Source organism: Bubalus bubalis, chromosome 8 (assembly GCF_019923935.1).
Source record: "Bubalus bubalis isolate 160015118507 breed Murrah chromosome 8, NDDB_SH_1, whole genome shotgun sequence".
NCBI lineage: Eukaryota > Metazoa > Chordata > Mammalia > Artiodactyla > Bovidae > Bubalus > Bubalus bubalis.
This window is the reverse complement of record NC_059164.1, coordinates 70,485,275-70,499,256: the sequence shown is the minus strand read 5'-3', so window position 1 is coordinate 70,499,256 and position 13,982 is coordinate 70,485,275. Positions and strand designations below refer to the sequence as shown.

The 13,982-nt window shown below is 40.4% G+C and overlaps 1 protein-coding gene across 7 annotated transcripts in view; it reads right to left on the bottom strand.

The window, feature by feature from the left end:
• The window catches only part of OSBPL3 (oxysterol binding protein like 3), a 196,979-nt gene that overhangs the window by 131,152 nt on the left and 51,845 nt on the right, over positions 1–13,982 (bottom strand). For 5 of the 7 annotated variants that reach the window (XM_006055276.4, XM_044946734.2, XM_006055273.4 and 2 more), the window contains exon 2: positions 102–152. The exons of 1 other annotated variant lie outside the window; for it this stretch is intronic. The gene's annotated coding sequence lies outside the window, so the exon portion shown is untranslated. Of the gene's footprint in view, positions 1–101; positions 153–661; positions 790–13,982 lie in introns of all 7 variants that reach the window. One more of the 7 variants, XM_044946733.2, reaches the window with a different exon arrangement.

Genomic DNA, 13,982 nt, shown 5'->3' with positions numbered 1-13,982 from the left:
AGTGGGACTGGTGGCCTGAGGTTTGTTTCCTGTCTCCACTCTCAGCCATAAGAGGACACAACAAGAAGATAGCCATCTAAAACAAAGACGTGATCTCTCACCAGACAGCAGGTCCGCAGGTACCTGGTCCTTGGACTTTCCAGCCTCTAGAACTGTAAGAAATTAATGTTTGTTGTTTAAGCCATCCAATCAATGGTTATCAGTCATAGCAGCTTAGACTAAGATACCAGAGCATGAAATATTATTCAGCTACAAAAAGGAAAGAAACACTGAGTCATGCTACAATGTGGGTGAACCTTGACAACATTATGCTAAGTGAAGGAAGTCAGATAAAAAAAGGCTACAGATTATATGACTCCATTTACATGAAATGCCCAGAATAAGCAAATCTATGAAGACAATAAGTAGACTAGTTGCCAGGGCTTGGGATTTCTTTTGGGGGTAATGGAAATACTCTAGAATAAGATGGGTTGTGATGGTTGCACAATTTTGTGAGTATACTAAAAATACATCTCTGTAATATACTCTAGATTCCACATTTAAGTGGCATTATATGATATTTGTCTTTGTCTGGCTTACTTCACTTAGTATGATAAACTTATATAGTCTAAAAGGATGAATTTTGTGGCACTGAATAATATATCAATAAAAACAATCTTACCCTCCTAAAAATAATCTTTGAATCAAACAGAATCAGATATGCAGTTATCCATCTTCTCCCTCAAAAACCACTGGCACTGAGATCAATCTACTTTTGCTGAATCTGATATGTAACACTGGAATCTAGTCCTAAGATTCAAAAAAGAAAGAACTATGCTGTGCGCTGAAAGATGAATAAACTCCAATAAGAAAGTTTTGAGAACTTCAGTATGAGTAATTTCAAATACCATACTCGAAAAACAAATGAACAAAATATCAAGATGTAAGTCCATAACTTCAGATCAGTCTCTATAAAGCCTTCTGAATCCATATGTTCTAGTTGTTGTTTAGCCCTCAATCATGTCTCTTTAGCGACCCCAGGGACTGTACCCCTTCAAGCTCCTCTGTCCATGGGATTTCCCAGGCAAGAATACAGGAGTGGGTTGTCATTTCATTCTCCAGGGCATCTTCCTCACCCAGGGGTCGAACCCGCATCTCCTGCATTGCAGGTGGATTCTTTACTACTGAGCCACCAGGGAAGCCCCATATACTCTAGTGATCTCATGGAAAGAATGAATAGCAAAAGTCACAGGTTAAAATCAACTTCAACATGTGGAAATATGTTGAAGTTGATTTTAAATCAACTTGACCAATATAAATTAGGTCAAGACTTGTCAATCCTGGCAACCACATTAGTCATCCACGAACTCGCAAATAGATCATTTGAGAGGTTTTTGACAATCATATCCAGAAATGAAACATAGGTCTTCCAAGATCTCAAAGGCTTTCTTCTATCACGGTAGGCAGTACTGGCTTAGGTCACTGAAGGCCTGTTTACAAGCAATCAGGGGTCTAATTAAAACCCTTACAGAATAACTAAAAAGCCAAATCTGGATATGATGTTAAAATGATCTTCAAGCTCCAAAGCAGGAGGTTGATCTTTGATCTGTGTGCCTGCCTTACATTTAGCAATGACTCAGGCCCACATTTTTTTTTTAAAGTTATGACGTCTCTAATTCTCAGAAATACCACCATGTAGGTTAAAACAGACACGCGCATGTACTCACATATTCACACAGACCAACCCATCACAAGCCAAAAGAACCACCCAAGGGAATGAAAAGCCTAAAATTCATTGTCTACAGTCAAAAGAGCAAGATAAACAGAACAAGCATAGATAATTCCAACTTTTGAGAGGTGATATCCCCCAAAGGTAGTTATAAATCAGCTGTTTGAAACTCTAAATACATTTTCTCATAGAAATCTATTAGTGTATGGTCACATACCCAGGTGAGACCAGGGAGACCAATGCAATGCATGTGAAGCAGAGAGCTGATAGGGTTATATAGAGTTATATAGAGCTGATAGTTCTTAGAGGGGGAAAACATCTTCCAAGTTCAATTCCAAAATGTAGTTCAGTAGTGGTAGCACCCCAGCTGCAGCATGGAGAAATAGGTGTACACTCTCTGGTCCTGTCCTTCCCCAGATTTCCTAAACTGGTGAACAAACAGGCCCTGGGCCACGGTGAGAGGCCCACCCCAATCCCATACAAACATATGAATCCTTCACAGGGCATCTCTATGGCTTGTGAGGGCCTGAGGATTTTTGCTGCTCTCCAGAAATGTCAGTTTCAGTAAATGTCTGCTTATCCAGAAGTGAAGGCAAATAAGAGTTCTCATTACAGAATTTAAAAGGTTTTTTGTTGAAATACAGCATTCATGTGTATGTGTGTGAGTTGCTCGGTCATGTCCGACTCTTTGCAACCCCATGGACTGTAGCCCACCAGGCTCCTCTGTCTGTGGAATTCTTCAGGAAAGAATACTGGAGTGGATAGTCATTCCCTTCTTCAGGGGATCTTCCCAACCCAGGGATCAAACCTGGGTCTCCTGCACTGCAGGCAGATTCTTTAATGTCTGAGTGACCAAGAAGGTCAAATAGATGGATTTTTTTTTTTTAATATATTTTATAGGGTAGACACATGAAAAGTCGTGATTTTCAGCAACTTGTCAATGTCTCTTGTGATCAATATAAATTATGTTTTTCATCACCCTTGTCTCCAACCCCCAGGACAGACGCTGTTCATAGTGAACACCTCAAAGACATACGTGGGATCTCTGTTCCTTTAATACCATTAGTACTGGGAACGCAATTTATTTTAAAAAATACCTCAGAATAACTCACATACACTATGATAGTGATCTTGAGCAATCTTCCTGTTTGTGCCTCAGTTTCCTCACCCAAGGAATTTTGTGGCTGAGTAACTGGGGTGGGAGGAAAATTAACTTTTCAGTGGATATCTTGGTGCCTTTGGAACGTGGTTTCACAAACACATATCACTCATTAAACAACCAAAGAAACAGAATGCATTGTATGATTCATCATTACAGGAAACCCCAAATGAGAGTTGAGAGTATGCAGTAACTCAGGACGCCCTCCCGGTCCCTCCTGCCATCCCCTTGTCCCTCTCCAGGCCCCCTCAGATGTACACTGAGCTGCTGGCTCACCCCCCTCCTCCTCTGACCTCATTCCAGCCCGACCACCTGGTTCTGATTCACAGCCTTGCTGTCAGCCCTGCGGTATGTGCCTCATTCCCCAGTCCTGCTTCAGAATTTCAGGTCAAGCATTTCTGTTTCTCCATCCAACTCCCCACACTCTCAGTGACCCAGAGCTTCTTGGGTGAAAGTGATGGATCATCTTCCTCACAGAAAACCACAGGGTTAATTCTGAATTCAAAGTTTGCTTACCTTAGGGTCAGTACAGAAATGGGAGGCGGGTAGGGTTGAGTGACAGTTTTAGGACCAGAAAAAAGAATGGGAGGATGGATGGATCTGGCCGTGTCTGAGGCCCTGCCAAGCTCCACCCATGCTTCCAGCTTCCAGCCCAGGGGTTGTGAGCAACCCCCGCATCAGTCCAATAAAATCCCCCCTACCTGATCAGTTTCAGATACTATATTCCAGAGAGTAGAAAAGTAATTTTGAATATCAATACCCAGTGAGAGGAAGGATTGGCAAATTATGACACATATTGCTGATAGCAGTATAAATAAATAAAAGTATATGAGAAACCTATTTAATAGTTGTTATAAAAATGCTATAAAATAGTTTTACCCTTTGATTCAACATTTGTAATAGGTAAAAAGTGGATACAACCTTAATGCCAAACAGTAGAGGAAAAGTTAAGCAAATTAGATTGGAATATATTATTTTATATAATGAAGAGTATTGTTTCTAAAGATATTTGTGAAGAATTATTCATGTTTAAAGAAATATACTAGGAATTCCCTGGTGGTACAGTGGATAAGAATCTGCCTGCCAATGCAGGTGATATGGGTTCAATCCCTGGTTGAGGAAGATCCCACACATCACAGAGCAACTGAGCCCATGTGCCCCACCTACTGAAGCTCGTGTGCCTAGAGCCTGTGCTCCACAACAAGAGAAGCTGCCACCATGAGAAGCCCATGCACCGTAATGAATAGTAGCCCCCGCTTGCCACAACTAGAGAAAAGCAGGCACAACAACAAAGATCCAGCATAACCAAGAAAAATATAAATAATTTTTTAAAAAGAAAAATATGAAATGTAAAAGTACACAAAACTAAGTAAAATGCACATTGAAAATGAAAATCACAGGAAATACTCAAAGAATTAATAGGGGCTACCTTTGGATGGCCAATCAAAGGGGGTTTTTCACCTCTTTTTCTTACTAATTTTTTGTAATTTCAACATTTTTATAATGAGAACATATTTAAGATGATATATTTAATCACTTAAAACAGAGGGAGTAGCAAGAGTCTACCTCTTACACTTTGTACTTGTTTTTCTTGAGTTGTAACTCGCCTGTTAACTGTGCTATCCAGTGTGGATTTCTACACAGAATTTCCAATTCGGAGAACCAAGGTTACCCAGGTAAGCTTCTTGCTGATACTGTCATGCCGGCATGTACCTCCTAACATCTCCTCAGTGCCTGCCTACCTTGTGTCAGGCTGGGTTTCACTGGTGTGAATATTCTGCTGGGTAATGTATGACTTTCTGAGGCAGTCAATTCCACTTTGAAATATTTTGACAATCGATGTCAGTGATCTCCAGCTTGATCAGTTGCCCTGAAGACTGAGTGCTCACCAATCTGATGATATCAGAAGGCTGTTCCATGTCCAACAATATTACTTTTCTCTTGGAATATTTAGATCCATGGCTGTGCTGCTCATGGGTCTGCCTGGGAATCAGATGTGTCCTGTCTCAGGTTGGTTGGCTATTTTCTTTCTTTAGGAATGATACAAATCAGCCATCTAAAACTGCTATCATTGTCCTCTTTCTCGTTTCTCTTTTCTGTGCATAGTGACTCAGACAGTAGAGAATCTAGGAGATCCAAGTTTGATTCCTGGGTCAGGAAGATCCCCTGGAGAATGGAATGGCAACCCACTCTGATATCCTTAGCTGGAGAATTCCAAGGACAGAGGAGCCTGGCAGGCTACAGTCCATGGGGTCACAGAGTTGGACACAACTGAACAACTAACACTTTCACTTTCATATGTATATGCAAAGGGGACAAAGAAAGAGGCATAAAAATTTATCATTTTTATATGTCTTTTCCCCTCAGCCCCTGGCATAAGGGCAATCTCCAGCTTCTCATTCAGGGTCCCCATTCTGATGAGAAGGTTTCACTGACTTTCTCTATCACTGCAGCCAACAGCATCCTGGGTTATATCTAGGAGGAGAGAAGTGGGGAGAGAGGTGGGTTTCTATAAATGCTGTTTAAGGCAGGCTTCCTCCTTTACACTTTACCATGGTAAGAGTTCAGAGAGCCTGCAGGGTAGACAAGTCCAACTTCACAGCCAATATTGGACCCATTTCTGTGAAGCGGAAAGATTGAACAGAATAACTGTTTCAGTTTCCATGGATCACTTCTAAGATAGGATGGCACCCCTGGAGTTAGATAAAAAGCTTATTCTGTTTCATTAAAACGATCCTTAAATAGCTCTGGAGTGAAACCTTATCAGCCATCAGCTTTGCACTGGTGTGATGAAGAGGCAGACACAATGACTAGGGGCCCTCCTGTAACAGGACTTGGTATGCAGTGCCAACTAGAACCGGTTATTTCTTTATATCCAGAACAATTACTCCTAGCCGTTCTGAATTGAGGGAAATGATAGTGACCTATTTGCAGCTAGAGAAGCAGTGTTTACAAGATGGACACCAGTTCATAAAAAGCTCTCCAGTCTGTGGTTTGAATAAGACAGGTCATGCCATGCCACTGTTCAAATTTTTTCAGTGCTCACTCATTACCTACAAATAATAGATGATCTGGCTGCAAATCAGAATCATCCACGGGCATTTTATTTCATTTTTGCCATGTGGCTTGTGAGATCTCAGTTCCCTGACCAGGGATTGAACCTGGACCACACCAATAAAAGCCTGGAATCCTAACCACTAGGCCACCAGGGTACTCCCGTCCATGGACATTTTAAAGGAAAAAACACACTCACATCCTCTTCCTAAAGATGGTAATTCAACAGTTCTAGGATCTAGGTACTAACACTTTTTAAAAAACCTTCCAGATGACAAAAAGTCACAGGATTGAAAACTACTGACTTAACAAGAGGAAGCCTCAAGTCTTCCATGCTACACACGAGCCTTGATTCCCCCAACAATCCACCTCACGTTTCACCTTCCAGCAACACCAATCCACTTGCAGTTCCCCACAAACTCCCTGAGCATCCCTCACCTCCGCCCCCAAGGTACACATGGCAGAGTAGTCATCCTGGTTGTAGCTCCAATGACGCTTTCCATCCACTCCTCCCTAACGTTCCCAGATACACAAAAGACAAAGGCAGCTCAGCATACTACTACAGAAAATCGTCAAATCACAAAGGAAGAGGGGGGAGAAAAGGAATTACAGAACAGCCAAGAAACAACTAACAAAATGGCAATAAGCACATACCTACCAATAAACATTTTGAATGCAAATAGAATAAATTATCCAATTTTAAAAAAACAAGACCTATCATTACTCTGCCTACTCTTGTAGGCATGTACATCATGTACATCTCAGTTCAGAGGCATGGACACACACAGACTGAAAGTGAAGGAATGGGAAAAGATACACCCTGCAAACACAAACCAAAAGAAAGCTGGGGTAGTGATACTTAGACAACACAGACTTTAAGACAAAGGCTGTAATAAGAGACAAAGAAAATCGTTATGGACTGATACAGGGGTCAATCCAACAAGAGGATATCGTATGATATCTGTAAATCTTTATGCACCCAGCATGCTACTGCTGCTGCTAAGTCACTTCAGTTGTGTCCGACTCTGTGCGACCCCACAGACGGCAGCCCACCAGGCTCCCCTGTCCCTGGGATTATGCACCCAGCATGGGAGGACCTAAATATATAAAGCAAATATTAATAGACCTAAAGGGGAAAAGAGACAGTAATACAGGACAGTAGGAGACTTTAACACTCCACTAAATTAATAGATAAATCATTTAGATAGAAAATCAATAAGGAAACACTGGCTTTAAATGACACATTAGGCTAAACGGACTTAACATTCCAAGGCTAACGCATACCAGGCTGCCCTTGCACATACTTTATTCTAGGAATTGAATTTTGCAAATGAAAAATTTTGTTTGCATGTCTGTCTCCCTACTGAATTATAAGCTCCTAGAGGGAAGATACTATTCTTTTTCATCTTTATACCCTGCAGCCTCGCAAAATACCTATCATACAATAGGTACAGTCACAGAAAATCCTGGGGACATTTGTGTTTTAGTTGAGCACCAGAATGAATAGAATCACTAATTTTTACTCACTTGGATTCTCCATTGTGTGCCTTGGGTTACTGAATAATCCTCAAGTACACTAAAGAGAAAGCTCTTGGGAAATCTTTGATTCAGTTAGAAGCAAGGTTGCTCTCATCTTATACCTAGAACTCATTTCAAGAGGACCCATATGACTACAATTCTAGTCTTAGACATTGCTGAAAGAAATCACTGAAAGAAGCTGGCGGAGGAGTAGGCAAGACGAAGATATATTGGATAGGCAGTTTAGAGTTTTCTGAATAGCATTTTGCAAAGCCACAGGCTTACAGGGTTTAAAATATGACTCAGAACACCAACTTTGATGCCAACGTCCTTATTTTTAGATTTTTTAAGCAGAGAATATAGCTATAAATTCAACCTACTCAGTCTACAAATCCTCTAAACTTCCTCCTAGAGAACAGAAAAACACTTGGCATGTCTCCGGATGTTATTTTATTTGCATATATAGTTGTGCTTGTAAATTTTTGGTAAGTAAAACAGAATTAATAATGGAAGCTCTAAATGATTCCCATGATTGCTGCTTAAATTGGCAAAATATTCTCAGGCACAGAAGAAACTTGCTTGTGGAAATGTGCATGGGCGGGCTGTTCAGTTTTTTCCACAATGGGATGTTGGCTTGTTCTCAGACAAATGGCAAGGGGACAGTAACAGAAGGACTACAATTTTGAGAGAGATAATGGACCAGAGAAAAATCAATGGCATGGTAAAAATATTTTACTCTTTACACCATCTGTGCTTTGTTGTTCAGTATCTTAATATTGCATGATCCTGTCTCTTTAAAAAAAATCACTTTATTGAGGTATAATTTACATACAATAAAATGCCCCCTTTCAAGAATACACTATGATGAGCTTGGACATGTGTATGCCAATAGAGCCACCGCTTTCAGCAACATATAGAACATTTCCCTCACCCCGAAAGTACCCTCATGCCCTTTTGCAGTCAACTCCCACACCCCCACCTCTGATTTCTATCACTAGGACTACTCTTGATTGTTTCAGGACTCCATATAAATGGAATCATGCAGAATATCTTTTTGTTTCTGCTTCTTTCTCTCAACAATGTTTCTGAGTTCTAGTCACCATGTTGCTTATATCAACGGTTCCTTCCTTTTCATTGCTGAGTAGTATTCCACGGTAGAGAAGGAAATGGCAACCCACTCCAGTGTTCTTGCCTGGAGAATCCCAGGGATGGCGGAGCCTGATGGGCTGCCGTCTGTAGGGTCACACAGAGTCAGACACGACTGAAGTGACTTAGCAGCAGCAGTATTCCATGGAATAAGTAAATAAATATACCACAATTTGTCTCTCTACAAGTTGATGAACATATGAGCCGTTTCCAGCTTTTAGTGGTTATAACAAAGCTACTGTGAACAGTTATATATAGACCTTTCTTGGGTAAATGCATGGGAACAGAACTGTTAGGCCAAAGGGAAGCATGTTTAATGTTACAAACTGCCAACCTGCTCTCCCTGTGGCTGTGCCTTTTCACACTCCCACCAGCCATCCCACCAGCCATGCCCGACAGCTCCAGCTGCCCCACATCCAAGCCAACACATGGTGAGTTTCAGCTGTGCTGATGGGTGTGCAGGTACACCTCACTGTGGTTTCATTTACAAGGCATGAAATCTATGTCCTTCAACTTTCAACCTTTTCCTCCTTCTAGAGAACACAAGCAGTATAATAAGAGATCACTGAGTCCATTTCTGGACTCCTGAGTTTTATTACCAACTTTGTCACTAAATAGTTACATAATGCTATAAAGACCATCTATCCCAATATCAATTTTTTTCTATAAAATGGTTAAATGAGGCCAAATGAGATTTACATTCTTGTTTTAAACAAAAATGAACATAAGTGAGTTTTGTCAAAAGCAATGTATTCCTTTCATAGTGATTAAGCATTATTTTGCATACTGTCCCAAAGTTCTCAAAGAGATTCTTGTATATATCCTATTTATTGTCAAAGGGGTAATTTTCCCAAACACCACACATTTACAAACAACAAAAAAGGAAGATAAACTCATCAAGAAAGGAGATTTTATTGAATGGAAAATTAATCTCCCTCTTCTGCCTGGTGCTTCAAAACTGCTCTGCCAAGTCAGTGAACCTTAATGAATTCCCTTTTGCAGTCATCTAAGCTTAATTCCAAATTGTACCTGTTTTTAAAAGCCTTTACAATTCAGAAAGCATAAATAATCACTTTTGGTCATTTGTTTTGCTCACTAAGCTTTAAATAATATGAAGTGAATCAAACAGGAAATAAGTGGGTTCATTTGCTTTTTGCCTTACACATACGCAACATTCCTTTACTATCGTTAAGCCTCACCTATCTAGCAATGTATGAAAACTCAGCAAATTCCAAGTCAGTCCTCAGCCTTTGGGTTCCCATAAGGCAAAGTATGGATAAAGGTGAAGGTAAAGTTAATGATAAAGGCAGGAAAATATTATACATTCTTTATGAGGAAACTTAAGGAGTCAGTACTCTTGCCTGGAAAATCCCATGGATGCAGGAGCCTGGTAGGCTGCAGCCCATGGGGTCGCTAAGAGTCGGACAAGACTAAGCGACTTCACTTTCCCTTTTCCCTTTCATGCATTGCAGAAGGAAATGGCAACCCACTCCAGTGTTCTTGCCTGGAGGATCCCAGGGAAGGGGGAGCCTGGTGGGCTGCCATCTATGGGGTCGCACAGAGTCAGACACAACTGAAGCGACTTAGCAGCAGCAGCAAGGAGTCAGAAGAAAGGGTAAATGGTGATCAAAGATGAGAGGGAAATGCATGACAAGACATTAAAGGAAATTAGTTTTCAGCTCCAAAGAAATATGTGCTGGAAAAAAATGCAAGTAAAACATCTGGTGTTCAGAGGGGGGTAGGGATGGGGAGGACAACACTTTTTATCTTCACTTCCTGTCTAAACAAACAAATTATATATTGCCTATCCAAGATACAGATTACACTTAACAAAGGTTTCCCATGTCCTGTTCCAAAGATGTCTCAGAATATGCCAGCAGAAACAGAATAAACCTTCATGGGAGGTCTATTTCCATAGGAATGGAGAAAGTTGAGTCCCAGCTAAAAAAAGAAATATTACATATGAAAAAGTACATGCAGTGTACTTCCAAGGGCCTTTTACCTATTAGGGAAATGGAAAAGAAACCACCCACCATCGATTCAATTGGTCATTAACCTTTCTTGGGTCACTAACTTCTTTAAAAATCTAATAAGAGGTATGGTCCAGTCTTTCCAGGAAAAGTCATAGGACCTTGCACAGTCCCAGAGGTCTGGCTCCATGAAGGCCTTCCATGGAGCCTTTAGGGTTTAGGGACCCTAGATTTAGAAGGACCACCCCTGATTTTAAATAAACTCACCAACGAGACTTCCACCAACAATAATAATTCAAATATGACCTATATCCAAACAGCAGACGCAAATCTCTCCCAATCCAAATCCCAAATACATACATGGTAGAATATGAAAATGACTTCTGTAAATTCCTAAAGTTATCTAACATTCTCACAGGAAGCACATGTTCAGAGGTACAGAGTGAGCTCTGGAAATGCTCCCAGAAATCCATTCCCCACCACTGCCGAGAAGGATGAGCAGTCATCTGAGTGGGTGGTGTCAATGCCTCCCATTTCTAGAACAGGTCTAGTCTAAAAGGAGAAATTCCTCATGGAGAACAGAGGGAGGAGAGAAAATGGCTAGCAAAAAGGTATGTGAGCAAACATAAATGGGATTTAATTTAGAAACATTCAGAACTAGAGGTAAAAAAGAAGGACAGTTTGGAAATTCTGGGTTGTAAGCAGGTGACTGTCTATGGTAAATAGATCAATGGCCCCCAAATAGCCATACCCTAGTCCCTGTAACCAGCAAATATTACCTTATGGCAAAAAAGGGCTTTGCAGAGATATCATTAAGTTAAAGGGCTTCCCTGGTGGCTCAGATGGTAAAGAATCCACATGCAAGGCAGGAGACCCCAATTCGATCCCAGGATCTGGGAGACCCCTGGGAGAAGGGAATGGTTATCCGCTCCAGTATTCTTGCCTGGAAAATTCCATGGACAAAAGAGTCTGGTGGGCTACAGTACACGGGGTCGCAAAGAGTCGGACATGACTAAATGACTAACACTTTCGCTTTCGTTAAATTAAGCCCTGGGGATGGATCATCCAGGATTATCCATGCGGGGCCAATGTACTCATAGGGTTCTTATAAGAGGGAAGCAGCAGATCAGAGTTAGTGGAATACTGTTTAATAAGATATGATCTGGGACCTCGAGGCAAGGAATGCAGGTAGCCTCTAGAAGGTAGAGAAAGCAAAGAAGCAAAGGCTCTTGTTCTACACGATCATCCAGGAAAAGTGTAATCCTGCTGGTACCTTGATTTTACACTTCTGGCAGTCAGAACCGTAAGGGAATATGTTTGTATTTTTTTAAGCCACTAAACGTATTTGTTACAGCAGCAGTAGGAAACCAATACATTGTCTGCCTATCTTGTTGTTGTTGTTGTTAAGGAGTTAGGAAATGAGAAGTATGAAACAGCCTCATCTGGAAGAAGTATTTTCTGATGAGTGATAAATACCTCCATCAACAAGGCTGAGAACTATTCAAATATGGCCCTCAACCAATAACAAATGGGGAAGGTATGTGGTATAATGGAAACACAGTGGACTAGGAGTTAGAAGAGCTGAGTTCTCACCCTTGCTCGTCAATATAGAGTGACATGCCATCAGGTAAGCACAACCTCCTTGAGTCTAAGTGACTGATCTTTAAAATGAAACATTCAGGTTACAGAATTATAATGTCTCCTTAACACAGGCCAGAGGATTTCCTCTACTGACTAGTACTAGTTAGTGGTCAGTTTGTTGTTGGTCCTTACATGTCTTATCTTCATCCTTATACCAGCCTGTGACACTGGCCACACTTTCCCTATTTCAACCTGAAAGAAGTTATGTTATTTGTCCTAGTGAAAATGAAAGAAAAAAGGGGTGAGGGTGGGGAGGTCAAACTGCCTTACAAGCATTTTAATTGCTAGCGATTCAAGAATACACTTTCTGGGTCTACTTTTTAAAACAAAAGAAAATTTCAAAACACCAAGTGGCCTCAAGTGAGCAGACACTACTGTTCTGTAAGGTAGAACCCTGTATTACAACCCAGTGACCCTTCCTGCCTTCACATTCCGATTCCACACTGGGACTCTGCTGCTGCAGCAACTCCAATCTTCACAGTTCACGGGAGGAGAATGGAAAGGCTGATGCCCAAAATAGTTTAATAAGGCCAGCAATGATTCATGGAGTAATAACAGGCCAGGCAGGCAGCCGCGTGCAGAACCGGGCCCAGCTGAGAGGGGGTTTCACAGCTCAAGGTTAAAATGGAGAATAAGGAGGTCATTCATCCCACATGTTCAAGGAGGGAAAGTTCACTAGTACTACCTGCAAACTCCTAAAAACGGAGTCAGATGTGAGGCAATTCAGCTCGACAATTTATCAACATTGGCCCAGAGTTCAACAGCAACAAACCCGTGAACATAAAAAGCAACCATGCGAACACAGCCCTTTAGAACATTCTCTTGATGGACTCTAATTTACTCCTGAAATTTACTGAAAGTTTTCATCAGCAAAACAGTTATCTGAAGTTTATGAATAGTTTCAAAGAAGCAGAACACATAAAGGAGAAGAAAAACACCCAGAAAACTATAAAGACATTGATAGGCATAGGCCAGTCTAAAAACCCAAACTAGGATTATCCCACAATACAGAACACTTATGTCATTAATATTTCTGATTATACTTTTGTTCCCAAGCAACAACTAATAATTGATCAAAAACTTAAGGATACTATGCAAAAGAAAGAAAATTTTCTTTTCCATAATTCATTTATTTTAAATTCCAGTTTAGGCAAGTATTTGCAAATGCTCCCAGTTTTTATCTGCAGTCAATGTTTATATAATTATGAGAAGAGAAAAGAGACAGATGGGTAATTCATAAAGTTAATAACTATCTGCTCTTGCTATCAAAATTTGGAATTTCAACCAAAGATATCTATAAAGATATATATGAGTTACAAGTGGCATAAATAGAAAGGGTAAAACAATAAATTCTAATGCATTACATTGGTTTAGTATGTAAATAACTCCCTGGATATAATGAGAAAAGCAGTTTAAAAGAAGGAAGGGCTAGAATGTGATGGGGCTGATGAGAAAATGTAGAACATATGTGTGATTGCTCCAAAAGGAGAATCTGAGAGAAAGTTAATTTTTTTTCAGCTGGAATAAAAAGTAAACATGTGAAAGTAACAGAAAATAAGGTCATTTGAAAGAAATTTTCATGTATAAAAATTTAAATCTAAACATTTCAAGGCAGGCCTCATTGGAAAAGTACCAATATCAATTACCTCAACAAATTTTTATTCAGATATTACACAAATAAACACAATATGCTCATCACCAATCTTATTGACAAGTATAAGTCTTCTTTGTTGGATATGAGAAGGAATAATGTTCATTATATTCTTCTAACTTGTCTGAGTTAGAA